At 37.5% G+C, this 17,677-nt stretch overlaps 1 long non-coding RNA gene across 1 annotated transcript in view; it reads left to right on the plus strand.

Annotated features, from left to right (window-relative positions):
- LOC134208944 (uncharacterized) overlaps positions 1–17,371 on the plus strand; it is a 75,173-nt gene extending 57,802 nt beyond the window's left edge. Inside the window, exon 3 of the long non-coding RNA XR_009978711.1 lies at positions 17,211–17,371. This is a non-coding gene — a long non-coding RNA (uncharacterized LOC134208944). The remainder of the gene's footprint in view (positions 1–17,210) is intronic.
- The last annotated feature ends 306 nt before the right edge of the window (positions 17,372–17,677 follow it).

The raw sequence follows: 17,677 nt of genomic DNA on the forward strand, positions 1-17,677 counted from the left end.
TAACATATGAATTCATCGAATGCAGGATAAAACAAACCAATACCTTCATGAGCTCTTGAGTAGTAACTCTTTCAAAGTGGATAACTTATTTTCAATAGTCCTTAGCACCGGCTGCTTATAGGTATTGCGGAAAAAAATAGCCAATCTATAAAAGCTTTAAGAAATAATAACCAAAGTAGTTATTTCAGTGGTAATGTATCACTGCCTGTCATATTCAACAGTTTCGCCCTTTTCCCCACAGTAAAAGTATCCAAAAATCCACAATTTTCAAATAACTTTTTGGGTTACATTTTAAGCCTTTTCTTGGTCCCTTATTACCGGTTTTGGAAGTCTTCTTACCTCTTTAGGCTTTGTAGCCGGTTTGTTATTAATTGGCCTTGTAGCTAATAAAACTGTTCTTTGTCTCATGGCGTAATTCTTGATAAAAAAAAATTATTATCAGCTTCTAGTGGAATTTCTTCACTTGTCATAAGACGAGTTTGCAATTCCATTTCAAGTGGTGGAGTTAAATGGAGTAGTACAAGTTCGCTTTATGCCAAGCCGTAACTTACTTTTCTCGTCAAAAAATTGTATTCGCTCAATCGATTCTTTATTTTATTTAAGGTGAACTTTCCAAAAGAACCCATATTTGCTGACGATACGTATTTAAAAAAAAAATTAAAAGAAAAAAGCGGAAAGGTGCTGTTTGCCCGACTTTCAACGAACACCGAGTGATTTTTTCAGGCTGGTTCACACGTGCAGCACTATTTTGGTTTTTGTTTTGAAAACGATGTTTTGTCTCAGATGATTCTTTGGCTTATTTAATGTCAACTTTTCCGAAGAACTTATATTTTTGAAGCCTCTAACTATTTTAAAAATCGAAAAAGTGCTGCACGTGTGGCACTTTTTGGCACACTGGCCCGAAAAATTCACCCGGTATTACTTATAAGTCGGGCAAATGATAGGCAAATCTTGGAGAGCAGCACTTTGATTTTGAAAAAGGTGGAAATTTTAGAAGAAGAAATTTTTATCTAGAGAGCCCATACTTTTATTCTACTTTTGATCTAAATTGTATTGTCATTATGTTCTATAGCATCCGTAACCTATCACCTCCAATGTACAAACTTGTTGTATACTTCATTGACACACCATATATCATTTCGATAAAAACATCTACGATAAACGCAATATTAATCAACAACCGTAGCAAGTTGCAATGGTAAATCCCCCAACTAAACATCAATCGATCATTTCGATAACCAATAGAATGTATCTATTGGGTGACACATTTCGCTCCAACATGAAAAGCAGTGTGGAAAACCCCCCCGAGCCAACTGCACTCGGTACATATCCTCCTCATGGAGTGGCATTAATGTGCTGTACTTATCGGAGCGCGGTCGAGACGCTCAATCACTCACAGCCGGCCCTTTCTACACGGTGGGGGGTCTGCGGGCCCTCCATGCTTTTCCATGCGTGTTCGGTGCATCCCATCTTCTTCCACAGTGTTTCTCCACGAGGTGCAAAAGAATTTTCCATTACTTAAGCTAATTAACACCCGGTCAATAATCGAACTGTTGTTTGCCGTTGGAATCGAGTGCCCTCTCTTCGACATCTAGTGCAGTGGAACTGCAACCCGGGGGGGTTTCTGTAATTCAGTGTATCCCCGGGTTGAAGTGAAGCTTTGCGGTTTAAAAGTGTGGTTTTTCGGATTTTGTTTTAGGAAAATCAAAATACGTCAAAACATCAATCGAAATTTTCCTTAAGAGCGTGGACCACCCCAGGCTCCTCTACTCACGTGTTCAAAAGTACGCATGTGGTCGTTGGGCTGCTCTACTATCGGATCTTAGCCTAAGCAAGCAGTCGCAACCGGGGCGGCCGGTACGCCACTTGACTCGTCTACTAGATAATTGATTTATGTGTCAATTGAGGCTACGAACGATTAGCACCGTTGCAGCTGGCTGTCGCGTCGTCGTCATTTCTATTGGGAGCACGTTAGTGACCACGTTACTTGGAAGGTTTAGGTGATAAGGCTTCGTTCGTGAAAGGGAGGGTGTTGCAGATAGTGCAAACCAATGATTATGGAGCTGGGGTGTGTGTGTTGTATCGTGTGATTAATATGCGCTTCAATGTGTGATAACGATCTGATAATCAGAGCAGAATGCGGTGACAGGTGTATTTCAATGAAGAAGCTATTTTTGGCCAAGATAAAAATAATTAGCTACGTCAACAATTGATTTGGGACCGGAAAAGGCGTGCTATCTGTGCGGTGTATAATCAATTTGTACGATTTCTCCATTCATTCCTCCTGCATTCCGAGTATTACTGGTGATTACAAAATGACAAAATTACAACATTCACTATTCGGCGGACCTCAAGACGCGAATGTTCATTTCTAAATTCTGATTTGCAATTTCCTAATTGCAATGAAATCGCAATATTTGGAAAAGTAAAATAAAATGTTCTAAAACGACGACAACCTTTTTTTGTATTAAATTTTCTTTTCACAAGCAAAACAAACTCCTCTGATTGACATTCCTACATGCACGCAATACATTGGAAGCGACTCGCATTTTGCTTTGCCTGATAGGGTAAATGTCCTCTTTTTGCTCAACCAATATTGAATTAATTTTTGTATGACAATAATGGTTGAGACAAAATTGCAGTTGTCAAATTAGTTCTTCATATTCTAAGTTAGGCGTGCAAACAGCGAATGTGACGAATTGACATTCACCCTTATTTACCAACAACACAGAAGCGAACCAAGGAATTCTTCGTGTCAAGTCTAAGCGATCAATCCGCTCTCGGAAAATCGATCCGAAATAGCATTCCCACGTCGAGTCAAATCAATTCTAATACAGGCGAGTTTGAGGGACGCAACAGAAAACCTCTTCCGCTTCTACTCAAAACGTTGCCTCTAGGGAATGTGGTACAAAAAGGCGTCGTTCGGTTCGAAAAGTAGACAACATCGACCTGACGAAGATTCATTCGTACGGGCCATCCCTTCTCCCTTGCGCATAAAACTGTCGAATCGAAATAGATTTGAATTTATTCTGTTTGATTAATCGACATGTGTAGAAGCTCGCGTGCTGCAGTCGATCCTCAACAAGCACTAAAAATAGGATCACGCCGCCGGTCGATGTCGGTGTCGGTCGATGCATCAGCCAGCAACGTTCTTCCTTATACAGACGACGACCATTTCTCTGGGAAGGTGCATTTCTGCATTGCACTCTGGGTAGAAACCCAAATTCCATCGAAACCATCTACAAATTAATTAACCATCTAATTGCAGATCTCTTTTAGAAAATAACGCTGATTTGTATGCAATACTTGTTTAGATCGAAAGTAATTTTACCAAACTGACGCACGCAGGTTTCGTCAAACGAAATCAGGATTGTGCCTCAATGTGCGTCGATTCCCACATTCAGCATCATCATATCGTCATCGTTCAAAATGTTGGTCTGACAACGATGCACAATTGAGACGTCGCGATATGAGGGTGGTGCTGGCTGGTGCGGTAGTGTTAAGTGATAAATATTAATCGACCGAAAAGTCCCAACGAAGCGTAGTTGAAGTATGGCAGACATCTGCACTACAGAAAAAGAGGCATAAGAAGCTACGGCTTCCAAGACTGTGCCTTGGTCTGAACATAGATTGACTTGACATTATCTTTCGTTATAATACAATCGTTAATCCACAGCACACAAACGGTTCTTGAAATCCGGCTTCATGGGAGTTGCGATTAACTAAATGTCTCCGTCGCCGGATCACGCGTCCAGAGGGCTTATATTGCGTGAGCGTTATCTTGCGTGTAGCAGCCAAAAGATAGTTGGTAGGCAAAACTAACAAACTGTCAAAAACGCAAGCTGATTGAAAATGAAAAAAAAAACTCGTTTTATTGTCCTTCGCGTGTACCCGTGCGGTATGAGCCAAGTGCAATCTGAGATAACGTCATGTTGAGTTCTTTACAATCGTCATTGTGTGGGGCCTGTACTCAGACTGTTCTGGAAAGGTGTGCTACAAATCCAAACAACCATAAGCAAACTGAGTTGCTAATCATTCTAGATAAGTTGTACCTGTTTACCTGGGGAACTTATTAAAAAATGTGTGTTGGCGACATAGGAATTTGTGAATGGCGTCATGTTTTTATCGTTTAGTATAATGTTAATCAATCGACGAAAACTCCCTTTTCGTTGGATCTATAGAAGACAAGGTTGTTAACGTTAATCAACGATTAAAAGCGATGAGTTGCATCATTGGCTACGATTTTAACATTCAACGCAAACTCCATCTGATTGGTAAAGACTTATTTGGTAGCGAATTACAATTTATTGTGGAACACATTTTCATAAAGAAATTTGTTCAATATTTCACGAGATTTTTTTTCCCGAATCTCCAACCTGTTAGCAATCTGAAGGTGGAAAATCCTCGTCATCATTCAGGTGACCAGGCTAATGTACCTCTTCTCCGATTTGTGGCCAACCGTAACTGTCGGCGGTTCTCAGTAGTTTACGAAGATATGATTGAACATTTAACAAGATATGGTTGAACAAATGCGGCATTACGCGCAACTTCGACAGTAGAGCCATCCTCAGGTTTGTCAGGCGATACTTCTGCACCTTATACCAGAAGCAGGCTTCCCAGATCTTCTTAATATTTACTCACAGATCCTGCACGTAAAACGCTGTGTCCGCGTTCCCATGGGCTCTTTGTTGGTGATAGTTCTCGAGCAGCTTGTCAGCTAGCGGGTGCAGCTTCGGCTTTATCAGTGCTTCGGCCGCAATCGACTTTGTCGGAACCCATTTCTATACTGTGAGCCTCTTTAGGCTATGGATTTCACCGATCTGAAACGCCACAAAGTTTTCGAGTCGGACCCCATGGGACGCTGCCTAACCTTGCTCCTACGACTACTGCTTGCAGGCACAAGGAGACCAAATTCTACGCACGATGACCGGCGTCCGGTCTCCCCCATTGGCGAGAGTCCACTGGCACTCCTCATCAGCCATTATAAATAGCTCCAAAGCTTGCAACTTTTGAAGGGGTGACAATTCCGTGGCTCTTAGAAGAACGGTGGCCATACTCCTTTATAGAGATTTCCATAAACACAAACAGTGGTTTACGGATGGATTCGTTTTGGGTAGTGCAGTCGGCATTGGGGTCACGAAGTCGGTTTCACTATCTCAGACATCATTAATCATCTTATACGCCGAAGCAGCCGTGGCATTCGTTACAGACACCCACCCATCCGATAACCCATCATTGTCCTGTCTGACTGGCTGAGCGTCATTTTCGCACTCCATAGCGACAGGCCTAAGTACTGCTGGATCCAAAGCATCTTAGTGAACAAGCTACCGAATACGACCTTCGCTTGGATTCTTCTTGCCGGAGTCGGACATCAGGGCTATCGTTACATATCATCCGTCCCGTTGGGAGACATCAAAACCTGGATAAGGAAAACCTTACAAGCAAACTGAGAAAGTTGCTGGATTGCCACCACTTCCGGATATCTTCGGGAAATTAAGGGACGCAGTCACTCTATTTATTCGTGCACTCATAGTAAATCTGCTATTCCTACTCACATCTGCTACACCTCAGATCTTGGATCAGCGGCTTCCTTTAGAACGAGTGAACGTACAGCAGTCTTAACTGGTCGAAATAGCTTATCACACAGCTCAACACATTCCTTTTCGCCGGCAGCTTACGGCCGGACAAGGACGAAACCAGATCATCTTCAAGTTTGGTGGAAAAAAAGAACTCGTTGCTTGCCGAGCTGCTCCTTCGTTTGTTCTTGCTTGGCTTCCAGGAAATCCTTGGAGCAGTTGCGGAACTCACAAATGGCTTTGGAATGGACATATTGTACATATTGTAGTCGTCGACGTAATGGTTTTCGGCGACGGCAACCTCATTATTGTCCCGCAAACTTCTTCGCGTTCAGGTTGTGTCGCACTGCTCCGAACACGATGAGCTCGTTGACGCAAAGCTCGCCCCGTCCATTACGTAGTCTGTTTCTTTGGCGGGTCATTCCGGAACAGTAATCTGTGTGCTCGTTTGTCCTGTTCTCTAATACATCTCCCTTATATATGCTCCGAAACTTGCCGATCATCACCTTCAAGGCAATCGGAATATCTGCTCCCGTTGGCAATTTCGAGTAAAGCGACACTCCTATTACTTTCGTTCTGGCGTCCTATTTCAGACGATACTTCTTCTTTCTCGGATTGTAGACGATGTTCAGCCGAACGTACCACGCTCTGCTGCACTGCAATCAAACGCTTCTAGATCGGACGACCTTGCCTAAAGTGCGTATTCCTGCACTAGGTAGTCTTCGATTATGGTTCGCATCTTCGCGTGTGATGATGATCTTTCCTGAGACGATTCTACAGGCCATTCAGGGTCATTAGATAGCTGTATGATACTCGACGCCGTTATTTTTTCACAGCAGCGGCAGCCCTATTTGGAATCGGTCTTTTATCCTTTTCATCGTCTTACTCAGAATCTTCTTCTTATGACTTGAAAAGCTGTATTTTTTCAGAGTGCACTGGCTCTTCAAAAGGTCGTGCAGCTTCTGCTTGGTCACCCAGCTACATGTGTGGTGTCCGACGATTTCTCCATCCATGGTATTCACATTGGTCGGTTCGTAGACAGTCTAGCTTTGACCTGACTGCTATCGGATCTTTCGACCGACCTATTCTCGACTCAATCGGAGTGTAAAGAAGGATGGGCATCAGCCAGATCCAAATTTGCAACAGATAGAGCTCGAAGGTTGCTTAACTTCTTCCGACACCGTTAGCGAATGTTGCGGAAACTTCACATTTTCCACGGTGTGGTCACTCTTGATGAGGTTCACACATTGCGAATGCTCCTCGACTTGTGAAATGCTGGTGGTCCACGGCATTCTTCTCAACCAGTTGACCAGCGCTTTCTCCACCAGTGTCTAGAAACGCGAATATTTTCACCGCGTAGTTTCCGTAGTGTACACGCAAAAAAAAAAGTTCCATATTTCGTGAACCAAAAGTACATCGTGATTTATGTCACGAATTCGGGAACACGAATGTTCCTGAAACCGTGAATCTGTTAGTTCACAAATTCATGTATGCTTTTTTACGTGTAGTGCGATATACATGAAGCAGAAAATGACAGTTGGTTTCAGTTGGATAGCGTGGAGTCTGCAATTCGAACAAACTTCCGACCTATGCAAATGAAGAAGTGGGTGTGGCGCTCTTTGCATCAATCGATGTAAATAGCAAAAGAAATTTAGCTTGCAGCTAGTAGTCCAGTTCTCGTTCATGCACAGCTGGCACCGTTTTCATTTGTGAACTGTTTTCCACCGCTCCTCAGTTCAGTGGAATGTTTCGAAGTTTTCGCAATTTCGGATCCATTGATGCACTTCGCCACAGATCTTACAAGGCGTTATCTCCCCATCTGTCGGACTCGAATCTCAGCTTTCAACCGCATCGAGTACCCCTGGGGCGCAGTCCTCATTTTCAGAAAAAAAAAAAAGTATGTTGAGGTGTCGCTATGGCTTGCTGTACAACATGCGCAGCTGCTCAATGATCTTCGATAGAAGTAACCTTCTCCTAACCGCTTCCAGCACCCCTCCGTTCAGGCACTCTTGTAGCCGTTTCAATTTTTTTCTCGTTGGAAAAGCTGCACGACTTCGTTGACGTCTCGTTGCGAACATTGGCTATTCTTCCAACATGCCGAAAAAAAATTGGCTACTTCCTCAACAGGAACTGCCGAACGGCGTCTCGATTGATTCTCGCTTCCGTTAGTTTTTGACATCGTCTGACTCCTCCTTGCTTCTGATGTAACTTTTCCAGGTTTTTCACTCCTTCGTAATTTTTTCCTTCTTGCAGCCCTCTTTTTCCTCCAATGCGCTCTCTTTGTTCTCGATAAAACTTTTGTCTTTCTCGCAGGAACTATCTTTTTTGCACGACTCTCATTCTTCGACTCCACTACCTTTGCCATCTCCTCACGCACTGTCTTTATATTCTCCTTATCTTTAGTTTCAACTTTTGGAAGTCCAAAAAAACGAATCGTTCTGAACGTGACCGGCTAAACACAATTGATCTCCGATTGACTTCTTCGTTAGCTTCTCGGTCACAATTGGTATCGAATGCTTGCGATAGATTACTCTGGCATCGCTCATCAACGCTTCCACTGCACTGGAGCAACATCCCAGGCTTTCTGTTTCCCGACTTTTCTTTCTCGAACTATTCTCCTGAATTTTCTTCAACCGGATTCATAGTCTTTGGTACATACTATGTTTTTCGAGCTTGCCTCGTTTTAGCCACCTACAGAACCTTTTTGTTCCACTTCGCAACCAGTCAACTCCTTCTTTCGCTGTAGCTTCTACTGTTTCTGCTTCCCTTCCAACTCTTCTCGCATCATGTTCAGTTCCTCCTGATCGGCCTCTTCTTTGGCAAATTTCTTTTCCATTTGCGTATTCTCGAACTTCAGTTCCATCGCTTCTTTTTCCAGCTGCTGGCCCATCTCGAACAGCTCTTCTTGAAAATCCAGCCACTTGTTGTGTATAATCCTCTTCTTCTTCAATTTTTCGTTCTGCTCCTTCTTCTCATTTTCGAGCTACTTTAACTACGTTTGAAGCGCGCTCGAAGAACCGGACTTTTCTTTTCACCAAACTCCTAACAGCACCAATGTAAACTTTGTCATCATAGTAATGTTTTACGTCTTACCCGAAGGTACTGGGTGTTTCGATGGATTTTTGAGATTTATATATCAACCGATTAGGAAACTATTCAGCAATTTGTCAATTTAATTGAAACTTTTGATTATTTAAGATAAACTATTGAAAATTTCAACTCTTGTCCTACCTAGTAAAAATATCGGAACTAACCAATTCCGTTCATGCATTTGCAACACGGACATCAGAAAGGTTGTTGTGTGAAGAATTTTGATCAAACTACAAACTAATCGCTTGATGACAACAGAATGTTGCCGTCGGTAGTAGAATCACGAGCGCGTGTCAGAATGAGAAGCTGCAAAAATGTATTCACATGGATGGAATGAAACCTGAAACAAGTAGCAGACTACCTACTAAAACTATAATCTTGAGAGGAATTTCACTTGACAGCTACTGCTGCTATCCGTGCGAATAAATTTCCGCAGCGTCTTTCCTGACGCGCGATCGTGATTCTGCTACCGACGGAAACTATCAGCCATCACCAAACGATTAATTTGTACTTTGATCAAAATTCATCTCGCCTCAAGTTGTGGCTTAAGAGCTGCTTTCACTGATGGTAGCCAATCGTTAGTACTTGAGATGGCACCGTTGCTGAAATGTGTTCCACCGCGCTGCTGCCGCAGCCGCCATCGTAGCGAAACAGGCAAGAAAATTTAATCTGAGCGCTGCTGCTGACGATGACGACCGCACGACCCACACCATTGCATTGGTGGGAATAAAATTTCCGGCAGGAGCTCCGCCGTTTCCGATGGTCTGCTCTTCTCGACATCTCGAACGAAATGGATCGCGCGGGCGGAAAAACTGGGGCCTCATTGCGCATCTCCTTTCGACAGCTCTTTCGTATGACTTGTTGTATGGTTTGCTCGTTTCGAGTCGAGGTGCGCAATGCAACCCCTGCTTTCTTGTAATCAATAAAGTTAATCATGTAGCCACGCCCCTTTGGTTAATATTACGGTTACACAATATTTCCACCCATATATTTGAATAGCGGAGTGGCCGAAGCAAATTTAATTCCCGCTGATGGCGAGGCTCGTGTGGTTGTCGTCGTAAGCTAATAGAAGAATTTCGCGCCAACCCTTCTATGGGGCTGGCAGCACCATCTCAGAATCGAATGAAACTTGGTGGGCATAAATATATGGTATTTCTAAGCCACTCTGCATACTTAGTTTTTCAAAAATTGTCAAGAGTAACATTTGATGAGGGCCTAATTTTTTTCATGAATTTTTTATAAATCGATGTAACTTTAAAATGACAAGACCTACAAAAAAGTGTTGTATGGCGGACTGTCGAAATTCAGAAGTTTTTGGAAAAATATCCAAAAATAAAATACTGATTTCTACACTGAAAAAATAGTTTTAAAAATTAAAATCGATATTACAAAAAAACCTCATCTCAGAAATCTATGAAACTTTTTCTGCAGATAGGTATTTTAATTATCTAACTTTTCTGGGAATAATGTTCCTGTGACATATTTAAGGAAAAAAAGTTTTTCTAACAAAAACTTTTTTCATGTCTATATTGAGTGAAAATTTATCAGCGTGTTTTATGCCTACAGCGCCAATTGTAGGTTCAGCAGCCTATCATCAACCAACGACAAATTTTACATAATTGTGGACCAACATTTGAAAAGGGTTTATGTTTTATTTGACTTTTTGTATCGAAGTAACTTAAAATAATTACAAAAAAAAAAAATACTTTGAAAACGGGCAATGTTGTCGAAACAAAACTGAAGTGATATTTAATTGTAATAGTGGAAAAGAAGATTTTGTTTTTCAGCAAAGGCTAACCACTGAACGGTGTAATTTAGAAACCAATATAAAGCCTGTAGATGATTTTGTATCGTATTTTATTAAAAAAATTGAAAAACTTATAACTTATGACATTATTTGCAAACAGCAATACACTTGCACTGTTAGATTTCTCTGAAAATTATTCATTCATTATCCAAAATGCTGCTCAAGGTTGGAATAATTTCCAGGAAACAATACATCCATTCGAAGTTTACTTTAAAAGAAACGGTTAATTAGAAAACCTTAGCTTTATTAATCAGAAGTAATGACCCATGACACAAAAGCTGTTCACTTATTCATTTTAAAATTAATTGACTTTTTGAAACAGTCGATCGATTTCACAATAGTAGTTTGTGCAACTAGTTGCAAAAAGATGATTTTTTCAGCACGAGTTGTACGTTTATCCAACGAGGCTTGCCGAGTTAGATAAATACTACGAATGCTGAAAAAATCGAGTTTTGCAACGAGTTGCACACGCAATTTTTTGCAATGACGAAAAATGGGCTTTAATATAATAAATCTATACCAAAATTGTACAATCGAATTTACTCCACATGATCATTCATGCCAATAAATTATGTTGCGGCAGAGAACAATAAGATTCCATCTTATCGTGCCAAACTGCATAGCTTGAAAAGCTATGAAGCGATGGATGCAATTGCCTTTGGAAAATTGTGATGTTATGTCCAACAAACCCTTTCATTTATTACAAGACGCTTAGAGTACACTATTTAAACACTCACCCAAACTAATTCAGCTAAATGTAGTCATGTAACTACTGTCCCAATGTAGGTTTTTCATTATAGCACCCAAATGAGTGCTATAATGAGTATTATGCAACCCATTTGAGTTGCATAATGGTCATTAAAGCACCCATTCTTTTGGTATGGAAAAGTAGGCCGTTTTATCACTCAAACACCAACTGTAAACCAGGTATTATGATTAGGAATTGCAAAATAGTAGTTTGTGCAACTAGTTGCAAAAAGATGATTTTTTCAGCACGAGTTGGACGTTTATCCAACGAGGCTTGCCGAGTTGGATAAATACTACGAGTGCTGAAAAAATCGAGTTTTGCAACGAGTTGCACACGCTATTTTTTGCAATGACAAAAAATGAGCTTTGTTATGATAAATCAGTACCAAAATAGTCAAGACCGATTTACTCCACATGATAATTCTTGCCAATAAATAATGTTGCTGCAGAGAACAATCCGATTCTATGTTATTGTGCCACATCGCATAGCTTTACAAGCCTTGAAGCGATAGATGAACTCGTCTTTGGAAAATTCTGATGTTATGTCCATCAAACTATTTCATTTATTACGCGACGCACAGAATACACTATCTGAACACTATCCCAAGTTAATTCAGCAAAATGTAGTCATGTAACTACTATTCCGATGTTGGTTTTTCATTATAGCACCAAAATGAGTGCTATAATGGATATTATGCAACCCATTTGAGTTGCACAATGTTCATTAAAGCACCCATTTTGTTGGTAAGGAAAAGTAGGCCGTTTTATCACTCAAAGACGAACTGTAAACCAGGTATTATGATCAGGAATTGCAAAAAAGTTACTTTTGTGTCTGGGTGAGCTGCAGCACATTATAAAAATAAAAGGAAGTCTGTGTAATTTAAATTCAAAACATGGCTTAGAAGCAGAATGGCACTTTTTCACAACATCGCACGGAAAAGGCCCTTGCGAAGCTATTGGTGGCACTCTCAAACGTAACGGAAATACTATCAAGACTCCTCGGAAGTTGTACGAATGGGCGAATGGGCACGTTTTCAAGCAAACAAAAATATCACTATATTACATTTCTGTTATATCACGAATGAGCAATACCGCCATCGGGGGTGGTAATGGGTCTGGGGGTGAGAATGGGTCATCGCTCTCACCGCGAGCATGGAGGGCGTAGAGCAAAATCGTTCAAAAAGGTCTCTTATATTTTTGTCTTCTTGTCCTCAGATACATCCATTCTACAAGCATTCTAAGTAGTTGAAACAGTGACGCATTCTCACCCCCATTTGACCCATTGTCACCCCCGACGACGGTACTCAACAAGAGTTTGATGAACTTTTCAAAAAAGCAAAAACTATGATTGGCACACAAAAGCTTCATTCTTTTATACCAATCGCTCATAATAAAATCCTGGCTAAAAATATTCCAACTCAGGTGAAGACCCAAAAGTCTTTGAATTGTTCGACTAAGTTTACAAATTAATGAGTATTCAAGTAGAAATAAGAATTAAATGTAGTAACAAATAAAATTGAAGAAAAAATTAAAAAAATGCGAAAAGTTTATTATTCTTTAAATGTGCGTTTACCGGAAATCCCCCTAATTAAAATACATACCGAGCTTCATCGTTTGGAATCAAAATGTTTATCTGATAAAAAAAATCGACCTCCAAACGCTCTTTTATGTTCCAGACTTCATAGTTCACACAAATTTACAATAGCCCATCAAACATCACAATTTTGTAAATCTGGTCATTTGTGTGTAACATTGATATAAGCAATTTAGGAAAATATACGCCCTTTCCAAATGTTGGTCCACATTAATGTTAGATTATGCTAAATTGTTTCCTAAACAATTCCAAAATGTGTCGTTGGTTGATGATAGGCTGCTGAACCTATAATTGGCACTGTAGGCATAAAACACGCTGATAAATTTTCACTCAATATGGACATGAAAAAAGTTTTTGTTAGAAAAACTTTTTTTCCTTAAATATGTCACAGGAACATTATTCCCAGAAAAGTTAGATAATTAAAATACCTATCTGCAGAAAAAATTTCATCGATTTCTGAGATGAGGTTTTTTTGTAATATCGATTTTAATTTTTAAAGCTAATTTTTTTCAGTGTAGAAATCGGTATTTTATTTTTTGGATATTTTTCAAAAAAACTTTCGAGAATTTCACGACAGTCCACCATACAATACTTTTTTGTAGCTCTTGTCATTTTTGAGTTACATCGATTTAAGTCCATGAAAAAAAAATTAGGCCCTCATCAAATGTTACTCTTGACAATTTTTGAAAAACTAAGTATGCAGAGTGGCTTAGAAATACCATATATTTATGCCCACCAAGTTTCATTCGATTCTGAGATGGTGCTGCCAACCGCTGGTCGAGTTGGCGCGAAATTCGTCAATAGTGATTCGAAAGGTGCATTGTTATAAATTAATCGTTTCTTTTCAGGACCATCATTTTATACAAGGGAAGGTTGTTGTGTGAATAGTTTTGTTCAAAGTGCAAATTAACCGCTTTGCGACGCCAGAAAGTTGCCGTCCGTAGTAGAACCACGAACGCACGTCGGAGGGAGATACTACCGTCGTGCGGAACTTCCTTCGACAAATTGGGGGCTACTTTGGACATTTTGAAACAAGAATTACAACAAAAATTACTATCAAATTGCCATTATCACTTGTTGATAGTTGGACGGCAACTTTCTGTTTCAAATTTGGTATTTTTAACCGTATTTTTTTTTTAGAAAATTAAAAATCCAAAGTAGCCCCCGGAGTCAAAAGAAGCCCCGCACTACGGTACAAATATTTATTCGCATGGATGGCATCAGTGGCAGCCAAGTGAAATTTTCTCAAGATTCTTATTTGGTTTTGTTGCAGTTTGTGATTGGGAAGTCGGATTATTGAAAATCAATCGGTTCTCTTAAGGATCACAATTTTGTGGAAGCGAAGGTTTAGCCGAGACGAATTTCGTTGTAATTTCGATTGCGATATTCCTAATTGCTGTCGGAGAAAGTCATTTCACGGGGGGCTTTCTGGTTTCAGTGGTACGATAGTTATTGTCTTCCACTTAAGGTAAGGCTTTTCAAGACGGAATGGATTTGCAGTACAACACCAATCGAAACAAATTTCACTGAAGAACCTAATTGTGACGTGAATATTCCACAATCTACAACATGTTTGATCAAAATGTGTCTCAGATACTCATACTTTAACCATACTCATATTTTAACCAACAAAACAATAATACTTTAGTTAACACTAAAATCATAACCATAATAAACTACAATGCGTATTGTGTTCAATAATATCCTTACGTTGTCCAACGTCTACCTTACTTTCGTGTTTTGTACACAACGCTTCTGATTTTTTTCAATTTTTTCAATTTTTTCAATTTTTTTGATTTTTCCAATTTTTTTTCAATTTTTTCAATTTTTTAATTTTTTTCAATTTTTTCAATTTTTTCAATTTTTTCAATTTTTTTCAATTTTTTTCAATTTTTTTAAATTTTTTTAAATTTTTTCAATTTTTTATTTTTTTTAATTTTTTTTAAATTTTTTAAATATTTAATTTTTTTAATTTTTTCAATTTTTACAATTTTTTAAATTTTTTTCAATTTTTTTCAATTTTTTTATTTTTTTTATTTTTTTTTTATTTTTTTTTCAATTTCTTCAATTTTTTCAATTTTTTCAATTTTTTCAATTTTTAAATTTTTTTCATTTTTTTCATTTTTTTTATTTTTTTTCAATTTTTTCAACTTTGTCAATTTTGTCAATTTTGTCAATTTTGTCAATTTTGTCAATTTTGTCAATTTTGTCAATTTTGTCAATTTTGTCAATTTTGTCAATTTTGTCAATTTTGTCAATTTTGTCAATTTTGTCAATTTTGTCAATTTTGTCAATTTTGTCAATTTTGTCAATTTTGTCAATTTTGTCAATTTTGTCAATTTTGTCAACTTCGTCAATTTTGTCAACTTCGTCAATTTTGTCAATTTTGTCAATTTTGTCAATTTTGTCAATTTTGTCAATTTTGTCAATTTTGTCAATTTTGTCAATTTTGTCAATTTTGTCAATTTTGTCAATTTTGTCAATTTTGTCAATTTTGTCAATTTTGTCAATTTTGTCAATTTTGTCAATTTTGTCAATTTTGTCAATTTTGTCAATTTTGTCAATTTTATCATTTTTATCATTTTTATCATTTTTATCAATTTCATCAATTTTGTCAATTTTGTCAATTTTGTCAATTTTATCAATTTTGTCAATTTTGTCAATTTTGTCAATTTTGTCAATTTTGTCAATTTTGTCAATTTTGTCAATTTTGTCAATTTTGTCAATTTTGTCAATTTTGTCAATTTTGTCAATTTTGTCAATTTTGTCAATTTTGTCAATTTTGTCAATTTTGTCAATTTTGTCAATTTTGTCAATTTTGTCAATTTTGTCAATTTTGTCAATTTTGTCAATTTTGTAAATTTTGTCAATTTTGTTAATTTTGTCAATTTTGTCAATTTTGTCAATTTTGTCAATTTTGTCAATTTAGTCAATTTTGTCAATTTTGTCAATTTTGTCAATTTTGTCAATTTTGTCAATTTTGTCAATTTTGTCAATTTTGTCAATTTTGTCAATTTTGTCAATTTTGTCAATTTTGTCAATTTTGTCAATTTTGTCAATTTTGTCAATTTTGTCAATTTTGTCAATTTTGTCAATTTTGTCAATTTTGTCAATTTTGTCAATTTTGTCAATTTTGTCAATTTTGTCAATTTTGTCAATTTTGTCAATTTTGTCAATTTTGTCAATTTTGTCAATTTTGTCAATTTTGTCAATTTTGTCAATTTTGTCAATTTTGTCAATTTTGTCAATTTTGTCAATTTTGTCAATTTTGTATTTTTTTTTTCAATTTTTTTATTTGTTTTATTTTTTTTCAATTTTGTTATTTTTGTTTTTTGAAAAAAAAAATGTTAATTTCTTAGTTTTTTTTTCAATTTCTATATTTTTCTTTTCATTTTGTCAGTTTTTTTTTTCAATTTTTGATATTTTGTCAATTTGTTAATTTTTTGTTGATTTGTCCAATTTTGTTCTTTTAATTTTATTTTTCATTTGGTATATTTTGTTATTTTTTTCCTTTTTGTTCCATTTTTTCCCAATTTTGATGATTATAATATTTTGCTAATTCTGTGGTTTTGTAAAATTCATTTTTTCATTTGTTGATTATATCAAATTTGTACTTATTTTTAAATTTGGAAGCTATTAGTTTTTCAACTTTTCTCACGTTTTAATTTTTTAATTTTGTTTTTGAGTTTTTCGGATTTCGTAATTCTTATTTTGTTTTCATAATTGACTGCTAAGAGGTTTTCGTTTACCACAATAGCTAAAGTTAAAGGGATCAATATTCTTTGCTTGTTTAGAAAACGCACTTGCCATTTCCATAAGCGGCCTGTCCAATTGTTTAGATTACAACGTCTCTTATCAGCTACGGACTCACATTTCACTTCCTACTAGTTACTACTGCCTATAGTGCCTAAGATGACCTTAGACGGTGATAGATTTATTCTAAATTATTATAACATCCTACTGTTGCTCCATTTGCCGCACTACCCATCACGACATTCTCAGCATCATCCCATCCATCCCATGATGGTTTTGATTATCAATTTGCGACCATGTGTGATTGAGAAGACGTCGGTCTCTGTTGTTTGTTTGTGGCGCTTCAACGCGGCGTTGCGTCCCGGATGAGTGACAGAGAAATGTCTTATATGGGAGATGACACATTCAATGGCATTACGACGGCTTGGCATCGATGGTGGTAGATTGTAAGAAGAGAGGATGAATTTGAAGGTCAAACTTGATTAATGAATCATGGTTGGTTTTTCATGCTTTGAGATAGGGTAATATGTTGCCGCTATAGTTTTATCATTATTGATTATATATATGATTGATTATTATATATATATATATATTATTGTCAAACAATAATCTAATCAGAGATTTTTCTTTTCTTCTATTTTAGGTAATGTTCATCAAATCAACAAGTATTATAGGAATTTTGGGTTATATTTCCAAGTTTCGTAAGTTGCTATAAATATATAATTTTTTGAATGAATTATTACATTTGTCTTGAAGATAGTAGAGTTATCTATTGTTTATATGAGAAAAAAAAAATTAAAATCAAAAATGTGTATTTAAATGTTGCAATATCTTTTCGGTGAGACCTTTATTTTGAAGAGCAACATGAAAATTTTTACATAAAGCTTAAAGATCTGAATGCATAAGAATCGACCCGCTATGCTGAACCATCATCGGCATCATCAAAGCCAAAGGTTACAATTTAGTGGTACATATTTGCCGATTATATGAACTCGATAATTGCGTCAATTGGTCGCAGTCAGTCGGTGCAACAAATACACCTACGTGACGTTGATTGCCTCTAAGTGCATGGTGAAATGGCACCATGAATATTTTAATGGTACTATTATA

Source organism: Armigeres subalbatus, chromosome 2, assembly GCF_024139115.2.
Source record: "Armigeres subalbatus isolate Guangzhou_Male chromosome 2, GZ_Asu_2, whole genome shotgun sequence".
NCBI lineage: Eukaryota > Metazoa > Arthropoda > Insecta > Diptera > Culicidae > Armigeres > Armigeres subalbatus.